Here is a 22,623-nt window from a genome sequence, read left to right as displayed (position 1 = left end):
TGTTGTTGCTGGAAAATCTTCTCTGCCACGCTAATGAAAACCCACAAGTTCTTACAGCATAAAGGACTTAAACAAGAGAAAGAGCAGGAAGGAAAGGTGAAGGCATGGATATATTACAATGGCAGCTTAATGGTTTTACTGCGCTGTTTTTATAAACGGTAATTTATAATGTTACAGTTTAATGGTCCAGTCCACAATTTGTTGATGTATCCCAGTGCGGACCTGCAGGGCACATTTTTCACATCAACAAAATCACATTCAGGTCACTGACAAGCTAAATGACTGTATTTAAAACTCACACTTGAAAATATAATTGTCTATAACTGTTAGGATAGGAGGAGGTCAAATAGAGTCAACAGGGGCAACAGTAAAGCACCCTTTTAAAGCATGAAAGTTATGGCAGGGCTCTTCAAATCTGGCTCTGGGACTCCACTGGCTGCAGAGGGCTGACTTGTTGCCTGGCTGCCCTATAAGCCAATGACTTCTCAGTTAGTGTTTACAGGTTTCTGAGGCAGCATAATAGTCTATTGATCAAAAAACACAGAGGGCCCTGATGATAAGCAAGTGAATATTTACATTCCACAATAGTAGTTTCTCTCTAGAAATAAGATCAAAAGTTAAAAAAAAGAGCATAAACCTACATTTATATACAAAATTTGTGTTGCAACCCAGGCTCATTGGAAATACTTGCCTCTAAATACATTTCTGCAACACTGTAATTACGTTCCTTACTGCACGTTTCGTGGCAGTTTCAAAGTGAAACGTCCAGTGTGTGGCGCTAAAATGTGGGTTCAATACGTGACCCTGGTACGTTTGTTACGTTGATATAGGCACGTATTGCTGTGTTTGCACACGCACACACTCACTCTCACTCACTCACACACACACACACACACGCACACACACACACACACAATCAAACACACCCACGCACGCACGCACGCACACACGCACACACACTCACTCACTCACTCACGCACGCATGCACGCACCTGCTTATCTCAGTGTGTTGGTGACTGTATAGCGTGTTGGTGTGTTTCTTAAAGCCCAAAGCTCCAAATCCATACAGCTCTTTTCAGCTAGCTGTCTGTAACCAACAGAATTATCCAGCACATTTAGACCTTCGCGCTCACTGTGGAAATCTTATCACAAAAGTCTGTCTGCATCCAAAACACATCTTCGGCTTCCAGAAACACTCACACGCACAATACACAACACTTTTGTAAATAAATACTACATAAAACATATGACATTATCTCTATTTTCAGGGCCAGAGAGAAATCTCCATTTCAGTAGAGCGGTTGCTTTTCTATTCTGAAAAAGCAGCATTTTCGCATCACTCCTGAGGCTATTCAGAGTTTTTTCCATGTAAATTATAAAACACATTCATTTTTCTGTTCGCAGTGTCACGGCACAATTCTTAATGACAGCATATGGCACTGTTGCTGTCTAACGCTGTAATTTACAGGTTTGTGAAGCAAATATTTTGTCAGTGTGCAGCTAAACAAGTGTGGAGAGAGGAAGGCTTATGGGGGAACTGCAGGAGGAGAAGAGATTAATTTGCTTTGTGTAAGGGCTTATGTGCAGAAAGCAGCTCATCTGTCTATGCACTCCAGTTATTTCTGGTCGACTCAGCACACATTACAGCATTAGAACAGGTGACCTGCTTGAGCTCAATGTTGAGGAAGCTACTTGAAACTGCGGCCTGTCAATATACTCATGATATACAGTACTATATGCAAGAGTAGTTTACTGCAAAACAAGCTTCTAATAAAAGATAACGACAGTGAAGCTATCGAAGTGAGCATCTCCTTACATATTAAATTAGTCATAACTAGTGTCAGAATACTATAACTGTTAGGATAGGAGGAGGTCAAATAGAGTCAACAGGGGCAACAGTAAAGCACCCTTTTAAAGCATGAAAGTTATGGCAGGGCTCTTCAAATCTGGCTCTGGGACTCCACTGGCTGCAGAGGGCTGACTTGTTGCCTGGCTGCCCTATAAGCCAATGACTTCTCAGTTAGTGTTTACAGGTTTCTGAGGCAGCATAATAGTCTATTGATCAAAAAACACAGAGGGCCCTGATGATAAGCAAGTGAATATTTACATTCCACAATAGTAGTTTCTCTCTAGAAATAAGATCAAAAGTTAAAAAAAAGAGCATAAACCTACATTTATATACAAAATTTGTGTTGCAACCCAGGCTCATTGGAAATACTTGCCTCTAAATACATTTCTGCAACACTGTAATTACGTTCCTTACTGCACGTTTCGTGGCAGTTTCAAAGTGAAACGTCCAGTGTGTGGCGCTAAAATGTGGGTTCAATACGTGACCCTGGTACGTTTGTTACGTTGATATAGGCACGTATTGCTGTGTTTGTATTACGTTGCTTCAATTACATTTACATTTTACATTTTTACATTTAGTTATTTAGCAAACGCTTTTATCCAAAGCGACTTACAAATGAGGACAATAGAAGCAATCAAAATCAACATACGAGCAATGATACGCAAGTGTTATAACAAGTCTCAGTTAGCTTAATGCAGTACACATAGCAAGGTTTTTTTCTTTTTTAAATTATATAATAAATAAAAAGAAAACAGAGAGAATAGAAAAAGAATAGCGCAAGCTAGTGTTAGAGGCCTTTTTTGCTTTTGTTAATTGTATAATAAATAAAAAGAAAACAGAATACAAAAAGATCAGAGAAGCTAGTGTTAGTTTTTTTTTTTAAAGAATAGAATTAGAATAGAGAGTGCTAGAGTTAGATGGTCAAATAAAGATGGAAGAGATGTGTTTTTAGCCGATTCTTGAAGATGTTAAACAAAGATGTTAAAGACGTTCAAAAGTATCAGTTTTCAAATCTCGCAGCATGTTAAAATTGTTTTGAATTCATAGCATAATATTCCTAAAGTAATTATGTGAAATGAGTCTATGTTGGACATTTAGGAAGGAAAACAAAAAAAGAGCATAAAGCTTAAACTTTACGCAATCTGACCACCAATCACAACATTTAGGCACCGTATCTTTCCCTCAGCCTATCACATACATTCATGCTGCCTTCAAAAAACAATCAGATGAAGGCATCTCAGTAGACTGGATGAGTACAATTTCAATGAACTTAAATGCAGTATATGTTCTTAATTACAAAACTAGTCAGAACAATCATTATCTGCCAAAAAGTACTAGCAATAAATAAAGCATCTTAATGAATAAACCGACTCTATAAATCATTATTACACAAATATTCTGATAAATATTCTACATTATCATGGATATTGTTGCAAAAAAGGCAAGTAAGGGATCAGTGATCAGACCAAATTAATTGAACAAAGCAATTCCCCAACATCAATCTTAATATCACTTCCAAAAGCTTCATATGAGAAAGTCAACATTTAAAGGCTTGGCTGTAAAGGCACTTTCACACCGAGTGTGACGCGATAGAGTGACGCGAATCGCCAACGGAGGGTGCGTTCACACCGAACGCAATGCAATTGCAACTAATTCACGCCTGCACAACTCACTACTCGGCTGATCGTCCAATTGTGTTTGACCACTGAGAAGAATCAATTAAATGTTGGCGCATAGCACACACAAACTGTTAAGAAGCCAGGTTCGGTTCTACGGGGGCACTGGCGAAACCGAATTGGCTCCATGTGACAAAAATAGTATTTTGTCTCGTTTTAGGTTGTTAATGAAACCGTTATCATTTATGCTGCCTTTGAAAACTGTGATGAAGGCATCTCAGTAGACTGGATGTGACATGAGCATTGGATTTGGACGTGTCTTGTTGCCTTCCTGCCTCCATAGATAGCATTTTTCAGCTTTCGGACACTTTCCTGCAGATTTTAGCTTCAGTAATGATCTTCAGGATTACGAGAGATTCCTGGCAGGAGAGTTTGATCAGGTTTGGAGGTAAACTCTTCAGGATAGTGCTCCTCCAAGGCCAGATCTGAAGAACCCTGCCCTAAGGCCTTGTGAACAGTGATGCAAAAATAAAGACTACAAGGCTCAAAGTTCATATCAAGCGCAGAACTTGGGATAAGATTGGAAATCCATGCTTTTTACTAATCTCTCTAAGGAGATGATGAAATAGCGGGCAGAGAAACTGCAAGTGATCAGTTACCTCAGTGCAAATATGACTAACTCTGCATCTTAGAGCACTAATGCTTCTGTGTGTTCTTTTACAGGCTGATCCATTACTAGCGAACAAACCCACAAATGAATCAACTGGTACAGTAGGTGTATCAGTAAGTGATAATGTACAGTCAGAGGATCTTATATCACACTGAAGGGTTTCTTTTAGGGTTAATAATTGTCTTACTGTACACTATCCCACTTATTACAGTGCTACATGCACAATAAATAACTGGATATGAAACATTGATTCAAGGTGAAATTATTATGCGAGAACAAAGAGAGTGTGGAGCGCTGTCACGGAAAATTGCAGTGTAAATCAGTGGTTGCCAAGGACAACGCTTAATTATACAGTTTAACGGTCTATATAAAACAATATTTGACCACAGAATGCTACAATCAGTGTCAAGTATTACAGAGAGAGACAGACTCATGAGTAGCCTAGTAGACCACTGACACAACAGCGCAAGATTCATTAATGGGCTTCATAGACACCGGTACTCACCAGTGTCATCAACAGAACATACAGAATGAGGAGCATTTTTGACTGTACTAAAGCATAAAACAACCATGTTTGCAGATATTTGAACAATGCTAAGTTCATATAATTGTTTCTTTGAAAAATAATGCTACAGTCAGTTATTCTGCTTTAAAATGTTCGTTCCTTGTCGGAATGTCTGTTTTTGTTTTGGTCTGTGTGATTCCGACCCACTGCCAGGTTACCCAATAGTATTTCGACACACCGGGTTGCCAGTTGGCGGAAAACACAGCGCATTGCACCCATGGAAGCCAGCAAATGTACTGGGTCAGAGATTGCAGATTATACCCGATCTAAAAAGCCTTGACATCCATCTAAATAGCTCTATGAGCAGAGGCATATTAAAACGCGGATACATCAGCTAATCAACTTATTACAGTGACGAGGTGGTAGAAACAACTCAATAGGGCCTTTCGCACCGCTTTAGTTCCAGAACTAAATGTACAGTACTAAAGTACTGGGATGATTTTGCGCGAACTATTTCCCAGTACCATTTAAAGGGTTGCATTCGCACCGACAGTGTGTACTAGGAACCGGTCGACAGCGACGTCATTTGTGTGCGCGTTCAACAATGAAGACAAAGAAGAACAACATTAACAACAGGAAGATGGAGGACGCTGTGATCGGAGCTGTGTTTTTGTTGTGTCTCGCGGGTTTCACAATAATGGACATGGAATGTCGACGTATACGTAAAGCGATTGAAAGAACGGAAAGGAGGACTAAGAATCTCCAATGACAACTGGCAGTGCTACATTTGCTACAAGTGCCTGCACTTCAGCGTCCGTCCATCTATCGCTGTTCTCCATACTTGCGAAATAAGTTGACACAATGTTTACAGTATGTTTACACGGTGTTTTAAATCATGGCGGGTGAGGGCATTCTCGCACGCGTTTGGCCAATCAATGTCTACTTACGTCACGATTAGTACCAGTTGTGCTGGTTAGACCCTGCTCCGGAGTAGGAGCTAATTTGGTTCTCGAAAAAGGCAGTCCGGTACTAAAATCGCTCCCAGTTCCGGCGGTGCGAAAACACCAAAAAGTGGGTAGTTCCACAATTAGTTCTGGTACTATGAAAAGGTTCCTGCGGTGCGAAAGGCCCTTTTGATATTTTGAATCTGGACTGCAGTACCCATTTCAACTGCTAGCCTTTAATATTAAACACTGCACCTTTAAATATTGAAAAGGTCTGCTGCCAGAGACTTGCCATTGGATGCTGTATTTGAATAATTAATGAGGATAATTGAGCACTGTTTCGGGGATTTATTAATAGTTATTTATACATACAATAATAAGTTCTGTTTTGTGTAATGTATGCATTAATACTTTAACAATTTTCGTAACACTTTAGTACAGAGACCAATTCTCACTATTAACTAGTTGCTTATTAGCATGCCTATTATTAACATATTGGCTGTTTATTAGTACTTGTAAAGCACATATTCTGCATGACCATATTCTACATCCCTAATCCTACCCAACTACCTTACTAACTATTAACAAGCAGCAAATTAGGAGTTTATTATTGCAAAAGTCATAGTTAATGGTTTGTTAATGGCGAGAATGGGACCTTAAAATAAAGTGTGACCAAAACTTTCTGTTAAAAGATTATGCATTATTAGTTTCCATTGTAGAGGTTAATGTTCCTGTGAGATAAATGCTGCTAAAATTGTCAGAGTTACATTTCTGAAAGCTTGAGTGGCCACTTTGTTCCAAAGATCCTTTGAAGGAAAATCTGTTTACTGGGCAGCCATTTTTGCCACACCTTTCACTATTTTGGGCATCCGAGGCAAAGTCCAATCTACTTACTACATATTTCAAATCTGCAACAAAATCTAACATGAATTTGCCCATACAGGTTTCTTGAAGCGTCTTGGAGACGTTGCCACAGTGCTTCTGGATTGAGTCTGTCTCAGTTTGTTCTGTTTCTTCATGTCATTCCAGACAGACTGATGATGATCAGATCAGATCTCTGTGTGGAGCACAAAAATCTCACTAGATTATTGCAATTAATGGCAGAATGAATGTTTGGAAATGTAGACTGATATTTCCTACGGACACACTACAGCAAAAGATAGAAATAACTGATTTTAAACCATTTTTTAGATGGTGAAAAATTAAAATACTAGTGTTCTAATAATTTTGGCATTTATTTCTCTCAAATAGTGTTTAAAAAGCTTATATTTCCACCTGGTCTACACAGTGCGCATGTGCAATCCTAAGTGCATGTCTCAGGACACTGACTGTTTGTTTAACGTCAGCTGCAGTGTCGTGATGACTTTACCAGTGGGCCATTTGCTCTTTTGTTTAGTAGACTTATTAGGCCATATTGCATCTTGCGCTTTCTCCCATTGACTGCAAAACGAGCGCACAGTCTTGGTAGTTCAAAAGTCTTTGTTTGCTCTTAGTAGTATGTTCGCTGAATGACTATACAAACAGAAGGCACCCCGATGCCTCCTTTGGTGACAGGCCTGCTATACACACTCACATCCGTACATTACATTCAATCATACATACTCAAACAACATACAAAACTACCGAAGTTTAATCACAACATATAATCATTGCAGTTAATAGTGTTCACCGTCTGTTTGATTACATGTCATATAACTAACCACATGCATTTTTCTGTACATTTTTGTCATATGGACATAAGCCACTACTAAATACAATGTAGAAACTTTAAAATAGAAACTAACATTTTTTGTAAAGCTGCTTTGCAACGATTTGTATCGTGAAAAGCGCTATACAAATAAACTTGAATTGAAGGAAGTTTGAAGAAAAAGCAAGTGATCAGTTACCTCAAATCAACTATGACTAATTTATATGCAAGAACATTACGGCTAAGATTAATGAAGATTTCAGTGCTCTTTTTTGAGTCAGATTCATTAATACTGCATGAACGCACAAATGATTTAACCGATAGGCGTGTAACGCAACAGACACAGACATCTGTCTGTTTTCCTGTATCTGCTCTGGATGTAAGGTGTCTTCATGCGCTTTCTGACCAAAGGCTCATTGAGGCGTGCTGCGATTCCTCTTGAAATAAGCTGAGAGCGTGTTGATCTAACAGTTCCACCAGCATTTTCCATTCCGAAGCATCGAAACGTTCCTCTCCTTCATGTGGCAGACAGACGGCCCTCGTCTCATCTCATCGACCCTCCGCCCCCACACACTTTCAAGTCTAAAACTGGAAGATGCGATTGGTCCCGATAAGTAAACAGGGAACACTTGTTTACTTCCTCAACACAAGTAAATATTTTACGTGTTCCTGGCTCCGTGTCAGAACTCTCTGTGTGTGCATTGCAGAGATCTTGTCAAAGCGATGTGGGTAAACAGCCTGTATATTTTTGGGGAGGAAAAAAGAAAAAAATCAGAAGTCGACCCTTATAGAGCCTCAGTAATGCAGCCAGGAGCAACAAACGAACGGCCTCTGGACTCGACCTGACTGCGTTTGCGTGTGTTTGCATGTATGCATTAATGACAGCTTTGCCCTGCCACGCATCTGCTTTTTAATGGGAAGCTGCGTGTTTGCCTTGCCGGAGGAATCTGTGTTATTCGATTCATGACACAGTACAAAATGTTCCTCTTTCTCCACGGCGCAGATACAACACTGAAACAGACATGCCTTTCTAATAGGCCAAGAGCGAGTGTGTGTATGTGTGTGATGAGCTTCAAATGCATTTGCTGTGCTTTCACAATGAATTGAGGGAAGCGAACGCCCAGTGTAAATAAACTTGGAAATTATCTAAACTGAGATTTGTGCGTGAAAAATGATTTATCATGCATGGTTTACATTACTATTACTATTGCTCGTAGTTAGGTTTTAAAACTTCCACATCTAATACTACAAAGATGTATAACATAACCCACATAATTCATCCCGGATAGTTGTGCAAAAGACAGGATCATGTGGCATATTTCCTAAATGTTGGAATGCACTACACAAGTTTTTCCCAGATTTTTGTCCCAATTTGCAGTCTGGAGCAAATCAGAGCCAGTCTGCAGATACCGGGCAGAGTGAGTTGACAGATTTCACAATAAACTGTGTAGTATATGATGGGCACAGACTCAGATTTTTAGCTTCATACTATGAATCTGTCCAGTCGGAGGACATCAAACATGTTTGATTCTTTGAGCTGATTTCAGAACACATTGTTTTCATTTGTCATGTTTCCTAGCAACGAGGCACATGCTTGTCTGAGTTTGTTGTGTTCAGAATGACTTGAAAGTCTGTTTCTCAGTTGTTTAGTGCATGATGCCCAGTTTTTATTTGAAACCATTTACAAAGGCAGCAAGTCTGTTCAGATTTTACAAGTCGTTAGTGTATTCCAGCCTTTAGTGATAAGACTTTAAAAAAGTTACACTTTTAAATGTGACCCTGGAGCACAAAAGCAGTCTTAAGTCGCTGGGGTATATTTGTAGCAATAGCCAAAAATACATTGTAAGACTCAAAATTATCCATTTTTCTTTTATGCCAAAAATCATTAGGATATTAAGTAAAGATCATGTTCCATGAATATATTTTGTAAATTTCCTACCGTAAATATATTAAAACTTAATTTTTGATTAGTAATATGCATTGCTAAGAACTTCACTTGGACAACCTTAAAATGTGATTTTCTCAATATTTTAATTTTTTTGCACCCTCAGATTACAGATTTTCATATAGTTATATCTCGACCAAATATTGTCCTATCCTAACAAACCATACATCAATGGAAAGCTTATTTATTCAGCTTTCAGATGATGTATAAATCCCAATTTCAAAAAATTGACCCTTATGACTGTTTTTGTGGTCCAGGGTCACAAATAAGGTTCTATAGTTAATCTAACATGAAAAAAAAAATGGTGTATAGTTTGTCAGCTCTACTCTGGAGCTTAAAATATATTTGCTACTGAAAAACTAGCAATGCTGCTGAAAAATGTGGTTAAACTAAAAGCTTTGCTATTTACGGCACCACTTTGCATGTTTCCTGACTAGCACTGACTTCGAGGAGAACAGCAAGCCATGAATCACATGTCTGAAATTATTTCAGGAACAGGTGATCATACAAACAGAACTGGTCAAACAGAAAGGTAAAAAAAGAAATCCCATACTGTCCTGTCAAAAATCACCAATGCAGTAAGCTTCGCCTCAGATCAGCTGAGAAAGGGCAACACAGTTTGAGGGAGTTCAGGAGGAAAAATCCCATTCCGCCTCTCCTGGGGCTCATTGAGACACAAAGTTGAGCTTTGCTCAAATCATTCTGGCTAACAAAATAAATAGATAACACTGAAAATTCGGTAATGGGTTTTGAGATCACATCAGGCTGGTCATTAATCTAGCTCAGTGATGTCGATGTGTGTTTGTGTGCGTGTGTGAAGAGTCTGGGGTTTGTCGTCTCTGTTTGTGTCCTTAGAGGAAAGAGTTCATTGCGGTAGAATGAGAATGCTGTCTGGCCATAACAGAGACAAAGGTTTTCTTCACGCCGATGCTGCTGGTTCACATTTGTGTGTGTGCTGCAATGAGAACGGCACACAGAGCCACTGCTAAATAATATACATATTTGCAATTGCTCTACGGAAATGCCTGCTACTTGGCACGACAATAAATCACGTATAATGACTTTTGGGATTCATTATGAGAATTTTAATATGCACTTTACGTAACCAGGTACTAATAAACTAAAAGGGGTTGATGGAGTAGCATTCTTAATAATCTGCCTCTTTTCCTCTGTAATGGCATTACACAGGCCTAATTTAACACGAACAGAGAAAGTGCTAAAAAATTGAAAAAAGATTTAAATCGGACTCATGGCTCCTGAGGGGCGAGCGCTCTGTATAGCAGCCGAATGATCATTTTATACAGGCCTTCAGTGTGAGAATTGATGTCCATACTTCAAAGGAACTTCAATCAAGTTGCATTTCTATGCTTGATAAATAATTGAGGAATACTCGAAATGGCCTTGAGTTATACCATTCATGGATGTCTCTCTGAACGTGTCTGACAGATGGAGAGAAGAGAATGAAAGAGCGAGCGAGAGAGAGAGATGCATCATTGTTTCGGAGAGATCTTTGTCTTTAATGGTTTTTGCATGAATAAAACTGATTCAGCCTTCAGAAATGAAGTCCCACATGCATGGAGTCTGCAAAGGTGGAGTGTGGACAGGTGACTCTAACTGCACACAGGTGTACTTTGGAGAACAGATCTGAGCACACCTGCAGAGACAGCACAGCCGGTGAACATACAAAACTCTCAGAGAGCGCTCGCTTTGATCCAGAGTCCAAAATTAACTTTGACACACCTGCCCGTGAAGAGTGAATGGATTTAAGAATCAATATTGGTTGAGAAATCTGTTTGTTTTTTCAGTTCAGCCCTAATAATCTTGTTTGGTAGAAATATGTATGGCCGGTAAATTTTCTCCCACAAATCAATCTATGCTGTTTTTAGTTGATGCATACAAAAAGAAAAATTCAAGAAATATTATTTGCAGCACACCTCCAAATATTCAATAAAACACAATAAACTTTGTAACTTTTGATATGAAACAGTCTCAGCTTTCAAATTCTGTCAATTGTATTATGAATTTCAAACAATAAATCAGTTTTGGCACTCTTTAATGTGGCATGACATATTGCTGTAGTAGCGCCTCAGTTCAAGCGGCACATGAACCTCTTTACTACTATTTACAGCACAAAACGAACATCTGAAGGTATGTTGAAAGAAATAGTACAATTTACAGAAATGTATCATGCCTCGTGTAATCACTCAATCTGTGTTTCAATCGCATTTGTTGAGGGAAATGTATTTTTCCTTGGAAAAAAAAAGACAGACATTCAGGTACAGTGCATCCAAATTAATTGACATAGAATCTAAGGGAATCGAATTGCTGTGAATTGAAATCGAATCATTAAATTTGATAGCTTAAATTTTAATAGCTCACTTTGCTTACATTAACCAGACTCAGACTACCATTCTCATGACAGATTAAATTCGATTAAACTATTAATAAATTGCAGTTCCTTGTAAAGTTTCAGGCCACTGTTATTTGTCAAAGCCAATTCAAAGTCAAATTTGGCACTTGGCCAGTGTTAATTACGGACCCTGCTGTCAACAATTCCTGGCCGCGTGATGGAAATGATACAGATTGTGTTCCAAAATCTGAGCTAACACTTCGAAGACTGAATCCTAATCAAAATGCAAACTCAAGTCATGCTCTACATAAGCAGCGACTCTATTAATGGTCAAAACGAACAGCACATGTAGCACACAAGATCAGTGTTGAGGAAGCTACTTAGAAACCGTAACTTGTCAAGATGCTAGCAAAACAAAAATAAAAGTAGTTAAACTATGGTCAAGCTATACTTGACCTGAAAAAATGATCATCTACAGTGCAAGCTACACAGATACCACTGACAAAATTTATTGTACCTGATTTTGTACAGTGATTACTGTTGTAAACACAGGAAAAAAAAACACGTTTGACATTTCGCAAATGTTGCAACACTCTAATAAGCACAAAAACTGTATAACACAACAAAGATCAATCTTTAATAAGATGGAATTACTCCATACTAAATAAAATCTGTTTAAAAACAATTTATCTTGCTTTTGGAACCCATCTGCCATCTTTGATAAAGTTTTTCCCCACTGAGAACACATGCAATGTGGCCTTAAAATTGAGAGTATTTTTTACTGAAACTGAAGTATGAGAACTGAGAACTCGCATACTTTAAGATGTCTTAAAATGCTCTTTAGGCAGGCAGCTTAGTTAAAAAAACACAATATTTCTCCACATTTGGAGAATGGAATAGGCGTCAAGCAGCAGCATGCTTGATCTTTCAGAAAGATTAACCATCTGTGTAAAACGGTGCAACTGATGAAATAATTTTTTAATTAATAAATAATCTCTTATATTAAATTAATAAACATTCCTTACAGATTGAAGGCCAGTTTTTTAATGAACATTTCTTAATTAATGTTAAGAATTCAAGTGAAACATTTCAACACCGCAAGAGAGGGAGAGAGAAAACATTTTCTCTTTGAAAAGCAATAACCAAATCAGCTTAAAGCATATATCAAAACAGGAAGTGAGAAAAGTCTCACTTAAAAAGATGAAGCACACTGGTACATTTCAGCTTATTTAAATCAAAAGGCATGAACATATTTTGATATAATATAACTGAAGCAATTAGCAGTCGCTAGCTAGCAACATAAGTCAGTTTTTTGAAGTTCAATGTGAAATGAGTTTGTCAACCAATGAAAAAAAACATTAAATAAATCCTCATTTGAGAATGAAAACATGAAATGTGAAAAAAGAAAAAGTACTTAACATGAATTACTTTTTTCCATAAATAAATAAAATAAAACAAACAAAATATGACATTTTGAAGAACACTGGGATTCAAAGATAGAGAAGAAAAAAAAATCTACTTTTGTGCATCCTCAGGTATAAAGGCATCAAAACAGATTTTTTTTTCATGATATTTCATAAGTGAGCACCTGTCAGAAGCATAAATGGAAGTAAATGTAAATGCATTACATAAAAATGTAAATTTTCAAGGCGCAGTGGTGAAAGCTGATGATTTCAATCCAAGAACAAACATTGCATTAGCCACGCAGGGTTTGCATCTATGCCTGGTACAAATCTTATGCAAAATAATCTGATGAGTCCCACTTAAAAAAAAACATTTGTGTGTTTATGCTTCTAAGCTACTAAAACTCATTTCTTGTATTCATAAGCTCTCATCTACCTCTTTCTCTCAGTCTCTGATTGGCTCTGATGTTGCACGAATATTTCATCTTTCCCGCACTAAAGCTTTCTTTTAACCAGAGCTTTTACCAGACAGAACTGAATGAATAAATAATCAGAGTAAATCTTTAGGGTAACTTGACAGAAAGGCATACTTTGCATCATTCAGTTTCATCAGCCAGGCTGTGGGTGAGCAATGTTTTCTTTACTCCTGTTTTTGCACAAATTCAAAACACAACCTTTAAGTCTTTCCAAAATAACTTTGACTGTGAAGGCAGAGCGGAGTGTTTGTGTGTGCTCAAGCTGAAATGAAGGACTTGCCGTGTGACAGCTCTGATACAGTGTAGGGTCATATAAGAGGTGAACCAGCTGTTGGGGACGTCGAGCACACCTGATGGAAAACAGTTCTGCAAAATCACCCAAGTGCTGTTTGTCAGCCTCGATGTTTTACAGCAAAGAGAAATGCTGCCAAATGGATGTGCTGGAATCCATCTGTCTGAGTGAGCTGCATGAATGTCAATTTTACTGAGGTTGAATACAATCTCTCACAGGGGCATAATGCACTAATTTTATTTAAGCAGTCCTAGCTTACGTTGTGCCCGGGTGTGCCTCACACGTCCTGAAAAGTGAAGCTGCGGGCTCTTTGATCGCCTCTTGGTGGCTGGCTGCAGTACAGGTCATAAACCCCACCCTCTCCATGTAAACAAATGAGACTCGAGTCAAAATAAAAAAATTTATTACGCTTCCAATACAATTTTCCAAAAGATGGTTTTGGTCATTTAAGGTAGTTGTTATAACGCTGATATATGTTAAATTGTTCGTTTTTGTGATAAATTTGATTTTAGCTAGTAATTTGATGCTATATAAAAATGGGGCGTGTCGTTATAGTTGATTGGGTCTGTGGGAGTTTGGGCGGGAGTTTGATACCGCGGCTCCACCTCACGACACTACTGCGCAGACTCTGGCTCCAAACAAATCGCTACTGCGCAGACTCGGGCTCCAAATGGCGTAATTTACTCAAGATGGCAGCGGCCATACTGAGATGCTTTGGCTTCACTTTTATATAGTGGAAGGAAGTGGAGACGCGTCGTCCATCTTTTTTTACAGTCTATGGTTGTGCCCTAGGTGAGATAAGAGATGAACATTTTTAAAACTGAAAGTGTAAGACACTGTAGTGCTATTTACTACTGAATATTTTAGTGACCAAGGCCGAAACTAAACTAAACTAAACTAAACTAAACTAAACTAAACTAAACTAAAATTTCTTAGCTTTAAAGGCCAAGGCTGCATTTGATCAAAAATACAGTAAGAACAGCAATATTGTGAAATATCATTCAAATTTAAAAGAACTGTTTTCTTTTTGAAGATATTTTAAAATGTAATTTTTTCCCCTGTGATGCGCAGCTGTATTTTCAGCATCATTACTCCAGTCTTCAGTGTCACATGATCTTCAGAAATCATTGATGAGTGGCTTGACCCATACAAAATATACTACTACTACTACTACTACTACTACTAATAATAATAATAATAAAAAGAATAGGGCTACACTAAATATTTTTCATTGAAATAATCAACAGATTAACAAAAACACACACTGAATCCTTCTGTGTGCTTTGAAGAACCAGCATAGTCTTGTTTTTTTCATCAGACATAAAAATAAATAGCAGACCTACCTCAGTGCACAACCGTTTAACTGATAGTATTAATCGTCAAAATTCTTATTTTCGGTTAATGGTTAAACAGCCAATATGAGCATCCCTATTTCTGATAAACTCAGCTTTGCCTTCAGGATTGAATTACATTTCAAAATAAAGTTCTTTACTGTAATACTTTACAATATTAATGTTTTATTTAATGTTATTTTTAATCAAAAATGTCACTAACTACTGTTTTACAAACAATAATTGTAACACACACAACTGTGCACAAGTCTCAGGCCATTAGTATTTATCAACAAAAACTTTGTTTTTAGTCAGTTATTTATATATTTTGCTGTAGTGTGTCAGTAGGAAATATCAGTTTACATTTCCAAACATTTATTTTGCCATTAATTGTAATAAATATAATGCATAGCATATAGACTGAGAGAGAAAGAGAGATTATTTTATTTATTACATTTTATTGTATTTTTTTGTGGCAGCATAATTGCATCTAATTATTCATACATGTCTTGTTTTCCTGGTTTACAGAATACCAGAAAATAATTGAAATAACGTATAAGGAATATTTGAAGGCAAAGCCATTTATAAGCACAGTGGGTGGCAGGGAGAGGATATATGCTTTCATATTTTTATTAGAAATACAGTAGATCCTAGGTGTGCGCGTGTATGAATAGACCTAGTGTGTGACTTTACATAGTCAGCAGTACTCACAGCTCAGAGCTCAGAGCGAAGAGAGGGAAGAGGAAATCCTGCGCTCATGACCTTTGACCCAGGATATCCTTCCTTAGGGCACGCCCTCTTGTCCTCAACGAGGGCCAAAGGGGATATCATTTATGTCCTTAACAACATGGAATCATTAATTATAAAGCTTTAATTAATGTTTTATAACACCATGACCACCAAGTCCTTTAATGAAGACGATAATTTATGGAGTTGCAGGATAATTATTAACCACAAAAACAATGTACTATTAAACTATAGCAAATGCATTTTAATAGTTGAACTGATCATTTGAATTAATTAATGTAATATTCACAATAAGCACAGTCAAATGACTTGCCTATAATATGCAACTCCCAGGTCTTTTAGTATTATGAGAAATAATCCTACAGTACTAGTAATTGCATATGTTAGTACACTTAAAACTTTCAGGCGTCTGGGGGTGTGTCAGCTGAAATGTTAATGCCATTAAACTTGGATTACATTATTAATAATCATTATATGTCTCATGAACATTACATGGGAACAATGAAGCAATTATAAGGGGCCAAAAGAAAAGTACAAGAAATATGAGAACAATCGAGCTACATTCAGTGTAATTTGCCGCAACAGTTTTTCATTTGGAAAAGTTGAAAAGGCCATTATTACTTATTTTAATATTAGGAACGGGTACATGGCTGTATGTCAATTGCCACGGTACTTTCTTAGCTTTTCACACAACTAACAATATATTCGGGCAGCCACATTTCCCTGATGTAGAATGTATTTCTTTGACCTCATTCTACAAAGAGCAGCGGTTCGTACTCGAAAGCTTCACCTCATTTATTAGGTGCATCTCAGGTTCCACAGTTATTTGTGAGCAATGCAAAAGCCTCCAATAACCCAATCAGGATTAGTTGCCCTTTGTAAATTTACACTCCGAAAACAAGCCAGCATTCATATCCCGAGGCTCATTTCTGCTGCCGCTGAAAATGAGGGATATCGTGTTAGGGTGCATATCATGGCATTTTATCAAAATGAGTGCCATACACAAAGTGGTGCAAACATCTAGAATGCACTCAAAGGAGCGTTTCTACTACATGTTTATTACTGTCAAGATTAGTACTGTAAGTGCTTTCGACAACCTTTTGGAATCATCAAATTGAGCTTTCAAAGATACAGCGTGTAATGCTCAAGATTAAAGGTCCCCTGAAATGCTTAGAAACACGCAGCATTACTCTGTGTTGACGTAATTTTAACTGAAACAGGAAGACAGGGCGGGACATATCAAGCAGCCCCGCCCCTTTTTAAAATAGCCAATAGCGTTCGTTTATATCACAGCTTGGACTAGAGCCGTTCAGAGCCGTTGAACTCCGTAAAGCCGCATTTGACCAGCCACAATCTCATCCATATTGCTATAAAATATAGCATTCTGTGTAGAATTCAAATAGCTCCGATATATTTTGTGGTCTGTGCTGACTCGTGCATGTGATCCGCTCCGTGCTATCGTGTCTCTGGACCGGAGCAGAGTGTGTGTGCGGTGCGGTGGTTAGCGTGACACAAACCAGACTTATTTTTTTCCTCAATGGAAAGCATGTTTACACTGTTTGAATCGTTCCCTGTCCCCTATATAGTGCACTACGTGCCATTCACTGTACAGAACATACTAATTCTGTGGACAAGTGACCGATTTCAGCCGCGGCTTCAGCGTCTATTTTATAGTGTAGGGGGCGGGGCTTCTGCTTCTAGAGAGCATCTGATTGGACAGAAAGTTTGATGAGAAGCTGAAGTACGATGTGACGTCAAAAAAACTCGTTGAGCCGTTTTGGCGGAAGTGACGAACTGCAAGCTTTGAATGTTTATATCTTCTAAATGCGAATTTTGTCACTGTTTTGGAGCACACTGCCTTATAGATAACCTTAAGACTAACATATTGATACTAACACCCAAAAAACTTTAATTTTGATTTAATGGGGACTTTAAGGATGTAGAAATGGTTTTGCACATAAAAAATATCAGGCTTTTATTCAAAATAGTCAAAAAAATCGAATGCGCCTCGTTTCAGATCACATTCTCCCTCCGCTGTCCTTTCAAATAAAGTCAAAAGGCTGCAAATAAATAAAGGCTGTTAATTTATGTGCAAAATTATAAATAAAAAAAGGGATAAAAAATGAAAAATTAATCATGTCCTCTGACCCATACATAAATTCCATAAGGCATTTCTCCACCAACAGATTAATTAATTCATTTAATTATTCAGCATATAACGTAATTAATTTGATTAACATTTTTAATTGACAGGCCTAAAAATTCAGGTTATTCAGAAAAATATGTTGATATTATCCGATAGGGGTGTAACGGTACACGTATCCGTAACAAAAATTGTTGATATGGGTCTGTTTTGGTTCATCACATGTGTACCAAATGAAAACGGTGTTGTTTTAATCACTGCAAGTATGGAACTTCTCTGTGTGTGGAACATATTTTAAAACTCAGGACAGTATTGTTTACGTCGATATACTTTGATGTTGCAACACTTCTGAAAAATAACAAAGGACACGGCGTAAGCTGCTGGAAAATTGCACAATCCAAGTTAAACATGTAGACATGCTTTATATTAAGCATTTGAAACTAAGCCATAAACCTACTGTAAGATTTGCGTGTCGTTTAAAGGGATAGTTCACCCCCAAAAAATAAAAATTCTGTACCAACAGCTGCTGGTAGCCATTGACCTAACATAGCATGGAAAAAAAATATGAAGTCAGCAACTGTTTGGTTATTCTTCTTTTGCATTCACCAGAAGAAAGAAACTTATAGGGTGAGCAAATGATGACAACATGCTCATTTAATGTGTTTGAGATGCATTTTCACACACAATGTATATCTTACAGTTGTATACTTGCATGTAAATGTTACAAATTCAGGCAACTATTTCCATTTTAAATAAAGCTTCATCCTGACCACAAGCGAGTCTTTTAACTTTAACTTTGCAGACCTCAATGAATGAGTGCCGGTGTTCTGTCGATTTGTGCTAACCTGTCAGATTTTGCTACCTCCCATTAAAATAGTTAAGTACAATTGGACAACGAAAAATGCTACCTGTCAAATTATGGTTTATTAGTTAGCGTGACACAAACCAGACTTATTTTTTTCCTCAATGGAAAGCATGTTTACACTGTTTGAATCGTTCCCTGTCCCCTATATAGTGCACTACGTGCCATTCACTGTACAGAACATACTAATTCTGTGGACAAGTGACCGATTTCAGCCGCGGCTTCAGCGTCTATTTTATAGTGTAGGGGGCGGGGCTTCTGCTTCTAGAGAGCATCTGATTGGACAGAAAGTTTGATGAGAAGCTGAAGTACGATGTGACGTCAAAAAAACTCGTTGAGCCGTTTTGGCGGAAGTGACGAACTGCAAGCTTTGAATGTTTATATCTTCTAAATGCGAATTTTGTCACTGTTTTGGAGCACACTGCCTTATAGATAACCTTAAGACTAACATATTGATACTAACACCCAAAAAACTTTAATTTTGATTTAATGGGGACTTTAAGGATGTAGAAATGGTTTTGCACATAAAAAATATCAGGCTTTTATTCAAAATAGTCAAAAAAATCGAATGCGCCTCGTTTCAGATCACATTCTCCCTCCGCTGTCCTTTCAAATAAAGTCAAAAGGCTGCAAATAAATAAAGGCTGTTAATTTATGTGCAAAATTATAAATAAAAAAAGGGATAAAAAATGAAAAATTAATCATGTCCTCTGACCCATACATAAATTCCATAAGGCATTTCTCCACCAACAGATTAATTAATTCATTTAATTATTCAGCATATAACGTAATTAATTTGATTAACATTTTTAATTGACAGGCCTAAAAATTCAGGTTATTCAGAAAAATATGTTGATATTATCCGATAGGGGTGTAACGGTACACGTATCCGTAACAAAAATTGTTGATATGGGTCTGTTTTGGTTCATCACATGTGTACCAAATGAAAACGGTGTTGTTTTAATCACTGCAAGTATGGAACTTCTCTGTGTGTGGAACATATTTTAAAACTCAGGACAGTATTGTTTACGTCGATATACTTTGATGTTGCAACACTTCTGAAAAATAACAAAGGACACGGCGTAAGCTGCTGGAAAATTGCACAATCCAAGTTAAACATGTAGACATGCTTTATATTAAGCATTTGAAACTAAGCCATAAACCTACTGTAAGATTTGCGTGTCGTTTAAAGGGATAGTTCACCCCCAAAAAATAAAAATTCTGTACCAACAGCTGCTGGTAGCCATTGACCTAACATAGCATGGAAAAAAAATATGAAGTCAGCAACTGTTTGGTTATTCTTCTTTTGCATTCACCAGAAGAAAGAAACTTATAGGGTGAGCAAATGATGACAACATGCTCATTTAATGTGTTTGAGATGCATTTTCACACACAATGTATATCTTACAGTTGTATACTTGCATGTAAATGTTACAAATTCAGGCAACTATTTCCATTTTAAATAAAGCTTCATCCTGACCACAAGCGAGTCTTTTAACTTTAACTTTGCAGACCTCAATGAATGAGTGCCGGTGTTCTGTCGATTTGTGCTAACCTGTCAGATTTTGCTACCTCCCATTAAAATAGTTAAGTACAATTGGACAACGAAAAATGCTACCTGTCAAATTATGGTTTATTAATGTCTACACCAAGCCCAACCCTAAACCTACCCTTACAGTAATACAAATACAGTAATTATGTGTTGTTCAGGGTTGTGGCTGAGAAAGGATACAGCTATGGCCGGAAACCAACAATAAATTAATTTTTCTACCTATTAGATTGTGTTTTATAAATGTCTACAGTACACCTACCCCAACCCTAAACCTATCCCTTACAGTAATGCATATACAGTATTTATCATTGTTCAGCGTGAGAAAAATGTGCGCATGCGCAATAAACCCTGGGTGGAAAATCTGAAGGGTAGGATAAAATGTCAGGACACGGCGCATGTAAGTGCGTAAAAAAGAGAGGATTAGAAAGGGAGAGCAATAACAAAACATTCTGCATCCAAAACTGTAAGCACTTCAAATGTATTCCCCTAATTATAACAGCACCATAAACTGCTGTATTTGTTGTGGCCAGTTGCAGCAATAAAGAAAGACTTTTTAAAAAGATAGTTTGTTCAGTAAAACTCTTAAAAAAAAATTATTTTTTTTTTTTTTTTTTTTTGTGCTCCGCTACACCCCTATTATCTGACGATATCCTAGCTTCCTCAAGCCCACCTTCACAATATAATCAGGTTATATTTAATGTTTTGGTCTGCTTATTTAAAAGGTTGCAACTAATAATAAACAAAAGTGCAATAGATGACGGAACAAAACATTCAGATGCGTAAACTGGAGGAAGCATCAGGAAGCCGGACAGTTTAAGACATGTGGATATATGTGTGCATGTGTGTGTTTAAATATACATAAAACGTTTTCCCCCAGACTCGCAGAGAGGGCAACTGACGTGTTATCAGAGCAGGAAGACTGTTCTTCCTCCCAGAGAATTCCTGGAAGAGAGCAAAAGCTCACACAAAGACCGGAAGAAAGAATGTGACGGAGAGAGAAGGGAGGACGTCTCAGAAGCGCTGTGCACTATGGAACAGGTCAGTAAGAGCCACGGAGATGGTGCTGTCTGTATGACTGGCATTAACACACACTCATACACACACACACACACACACACACACACACACACACACACACACACACACACACACACACACACACACAGGTCAGTTCTTGCCCTGGTTCTGCCCATGTTCCTGCCGTTTTGCATTTGTTGTGAGTGTTCAAAGAGCAGTCGAGAGAGAACCAGCTCATCTCTGTAGCCTGCACAGTCAACTCAACATTACAATGTACAACACACTGCTAACTGTGTCTGTGTGTGTGTCTGTGTGTGTGTATACAACAGATCTAAAGTTCCAGCTCTAAAATCTGACTGGATGAGCCCTGTTCAGAGACATTATAAAAGAGCTAATCTACATTTTATCTATCTATCTATCTATCTATCTATCTATCTATCTATCTATCTGTTCATTTATTTTAACTGTCCGAACAAACTGACCGACTTTCCAATAAACTATCATACAAAAGTTCAGGGTCAATAAGATTTTTTAAAGTAATATTTCTAATCAAAGAAAATGCTTTTATTAAGCAAGAATACATTAAATTGATCTAAAGTGACAGTAAAAAACTCACCAATTGAATCTTCTACAGTATTCATCAAAAACCCTACAAATAAAATGAATCACAGTTTTCACAAAAGTTATTATTCGAAATACCTTGGAGAACCATTTAAATACCATGGAACATAAATCATGCAAATCATTCAGTACCATGATATCAATGTGGCATGTTATTCCCTCCACAGTATTGTAAAGATGCATTCTCTCATGGCTTATTATTCTCATGTAATATATAAATGTGATGTTCTGCAAAACAACTAGCTTTAACTAGCTTTTTTTCTTACTGGTGAAAATCAGATGGTCAAATCTGTTTTCTCTCAGGTACATCGCAGTGTAAGCTTCACAGTGAACATTACTACATCACTCTCGTCAACGTAGTCCATATCAACAACTCAAATATATCTTGACTCCATATAGTGGTTATTTTATAGGTATTTTGAGCGGTAGGATTATAAAAAATATGTGCTAATATAAAATTAAATTAAGTAGACTACATAAAATTGCAAAATAAATCTATCTATCAGTACTTTTTTACTTAAGTACATAAAAAATCGAGTACTTTTGTACTTTCACTCGAGTAAAATTGAAAACTGAGTACTTTTACTTTTACTGGAGTAATATTTTATTATAC

General features: G+C 37.4%; 1 long non-coding RNA gene across 1 annotated transcript in view; it reads left to right on the top strand.

Moving 5' to 3' along the window:
• Window positions 1–12,872: 12,872 nt before the first annotated feature.
• The window catches only part of LOC107699918 (uncharacterized), a 22,219-nt gene continuing 12,468 nt past the window's right edge, over window positions 12,873–22,623 (top strand). The window contains exons 1-2 of the long non-coding RNA XR_001635509.1: window positions 12,873–12,883; window positions 16,240–16,246. This is a non-coding gene — a long non-coding RNA (uncharacterized LOC107699918). The remainder of the gene's footprint in view (window positions 12,884–16,239; window positions 16,247–22,623) is intronic.

Source organism: Sinocyclocheilus anshuiensis, unplaced genomic scaffold (genome assembly GCF_001515605.1).
Source record: "Sinocyclocheilus anshuiensis isolate Anshui unplaced genomic scaffold, SAMN03320099.WGS_v1.1 scaffold823, whole genome shotgun sequence".
NCBI classification, from domain to species: Eukaryota; Metazoa; Chordata; class Actinopteri; order Cypriniformes; family Cyprinidae; genus Sinocyclocheilus; species Sinocyclocheilus anshuiensis.
Note: the sequence above shows the minus strand (reverse complement) of the source record. Positions and strands in the feature narration are given on the sequence as shown.